Genomic DNA, 3,193 nt, shown 5'->3' with positions numbered 1-3,193 from the left:
TCCCCGATTGATCAGGAGATTTATGTGGTGAGCCCATGTTCGTTGCATACTCCCATTCCCGATGTTGGTCAATGAGATGGCTCAGCGAGCCGGTGCTCCATGGAAAGCAGATGACGTGTCCCTACCCCCTGTCCACAGAAAGGAGACCCTTGTTCCGTGAGGGACTTGGGTGAATGAGAAGCCTCTATCCCGGCGTCGATCTAGAGCTAGAGCTTCAGCAGCAGCGACACCTGGACCATCATCTTCTTCAGCTACAGTAGGGCCGTCTACAGTGCCAGCAGCACCTATTGCACCACCACCACCAGCAGCACCCCAGCCGACATATCTATTGGTACAGCATTGATGAGCGGATAATTTATACGCTTTTTGGCATTGTTTTTAGGTAGTTTTTAGTAAGTTCAAGCTACTTTTAGGGATGTTTTCATTAGTTTTTATGTTAAATTTACATTTCTGGACTTTACTATGAGTTTGTGTGTTTTTCTGTGATTTCAGGTAATTTCTGGCTGAAATTGAAGGACTTGGGCAAAACTCTGAAAAAGGCTGACAAAAGGACTGCTGATGCTGTTGGAATCTGACATCCCTACCCTCAAAATGGGTTTTCTGGAGCTATAGAACTCCAATTGGCGCGCTCTCAACGGTGTTGGAAAGTAGACATCCAGAGCTTTCCAGCAATATATAATAGTCCATACTTTATTTGGAAATTGACGACGTAACTTGGCGTTGAACGCCAAGTACATGCTGTTGTCTGGAGTTAAACGCCAGAAACACGTCATGATCCGGAGTTGAACGCCCAAAACACGTTATAACTTGGAGTTCAACTCCAAGAGAAGCCTCAGCTCGTGGATAGATCAAGCTCAGCCCAAACATACACCAAGTGGGCCCCGGAAGTGGATTTATGCATCAATTACTTACTCATGTAAACCCTAGTAGCTAGTCTAGTATAAATAGGATAAGTTACTATTGTATTAGACATCTTTTGACAGTTTAATCTTTTGACTTTGTAGTCTTTGATCATTCGGTCTCTTGATCATTCAGGGGGCTGGCCATTCGGCCATGCCTGAACCTTTCACTTATGTATTTTCAACAGTGGAGTTTCTACACACCATAGATTAAGGGTGTGGAGCTCTGCTGTACCTCAAGTTTCAATACAATTACTATCACTTTTTATTCAATTCTCTTTTATTCTTATTCCAAGATATACGTTGCACAACACTTTGATGAATGTGATGATCCGTGACACTCATCATCATTCTCACCTATGAACGCGCGTGACTGACAACCACTTCCGTTCTACTTTAGGCCGGGCGCATATCTCTTAGATTCCCCAACAGAATCTTCGTGGTATAAGTTAGATAGATGGCGGCATTCATGAGGATCCGGAAAGTCTAAACCTTGTCTATGGTATTCTGAGTAGGATTCTGGGATTGAATGACTGTGACGAGCTTCAAACTCCTGAAGGCTGGGCGTGATGACAAGCGCAAAAGAATCAAGGGATTCTATTCCAACCTGATTGAGAACCGACAGATGATTAGCCGTGCTGTGACAGAGCATAGGAACATTTTCACTGAGAGGATGGGATGTAGCCATTGACAACGGTGATGCCCTACATACAGCTTGCCATGGAAAGGAGTAGGAAGGATTGGATGAATGTCATAAGAAAATAGAGATACGAGAGGAGCACATCATCTTCACACACTTATCTGAAATTCCCACTATTGCTTTACATAAGTATTTCTATCCCTTTTTATTTTCTATTTATTTATTAATTTTCGAATTCACCATAAACCAATTTAATCTGCCTAACTGAGATTTACAGGGTGACCATAGCTTGCTTCATACCAACAATCTCTGTGGGATCGACCCTTACTCACGTAAGGTATTACTTGGACGACCCAGTGCACTTGCTGGTTAGTTGAGCGAGACTGTGAAGTTAATTTTGGACCATGGTTCTGTGCACCAAGTCTTTGGAGCCATTACCTTGGATTGTTGAAGTGAAAAGAATGAATCACGATTTCGCCCACCAAGTTTTTGGCGCCGTTGCCGGGGATTGTTGAGTTTGAACAACTGACGGTTCATCTTGTTGCTCAGATTAGGTAATTTTCTTTTCAAAAAGTTTTCAAAAAAATCTTTCAAAATTTTTTTTATTTATTTTTCGTTTTTCTAATAATGTTTTTCGAAAAAATTAATAAAAATACAAAAAAAAATTCATAAAATCATAAAAACCAAAAATATTTTGTGTTCTTGTTTAAGTCTTGAGTCAATTTTTAAGTTTGGTGTCAATTGCATGCTTTAAAAATTTTTCTTGCATTTTTTTCGAAAAATTCATGCATTCATAGTGTTCTTCATGATCTTCAAGTTGTTCTTGGTAAGTCCTCTTGTTTGATCTTGATGTTTTCTTGTTTTGTGTATTTTCTTGTTTTTCATATGCAATTTTTGTTTGTTAGAGTCCATGCATTAAAGATTTCTAAGTTTGGTGTCTTCCATGTTTTCTTTGCATCAAAAATTTTTTCAAAAATATGTTCTTGATGTTCATCATGATCTTCAAAGTGTTCTTGGTGTTCATCTTGACATTCATAGTGTTATTGCATGCATTAAGTGTTTTGATCCAAAATTTTCATGTTTTGGGTCATGTTTGTGTTTTTCTCTCTTATAATTAAAAATTCAAAAAAATCAAAAAAATATATTTTCCTTATTTTTCTCATAATTTTCGAAAATTTGAGTTGACTTAGTCAAAATTTTTAAAATTAGTCATTTCTTACAAGTCAAGTCAAATTTTCAAAAATTAAAAATCTTATCTTTTCAAAATCTTTTTCAAAAATCATATCTTCTCCAATTTTTCCTCTTTTTCGAAAATTTCAAAAATCTTTTTCAAAATATTTTCAAAATCTTTTTCTTATCTTTATATCAAATTTTTGAAAATTAGCTAACAATTAATGTAATTGATTCAAAAATTTGAAGTTTGTTACTTTCTTGTTAAGAAAGGATCAATCTTTAAATTCTAGAATCATATATTGTAGTTACTTGTTAGTTAAGTAATTAATTTTAATTTTAAAAATTAAATCTTTTTCAAACATATCTTTTTATCACATCTTCTTATCTTATCTCTTTATCATATCTTTTTCAAAATTTTATCTTTTTCAAAAAATTTTATTTTAAAATATCTTATCTAACTTCTTATCTTCTTATCTTTTCA

Source organism: Arachis hypogaea, chromosome 10 (genome assembly GCF_003086295.3).
Source record: "Arachis hypogaea cultivar Tifrunner chromosome 10, arahy.Tifrunner.gnm2.J5K5, whole genome shotgun sequence".
NCBI lineage: Eukaryota > Viridiplantae > Streptophyta > Magnoliopsida > Fabales > Fabaceae > Arachis > Arachis hypogaea.
The sequence above is the reverse complement of the archived record's forward strand: the minus strand, read 5'-3'. Positions refer to the sequence as shown.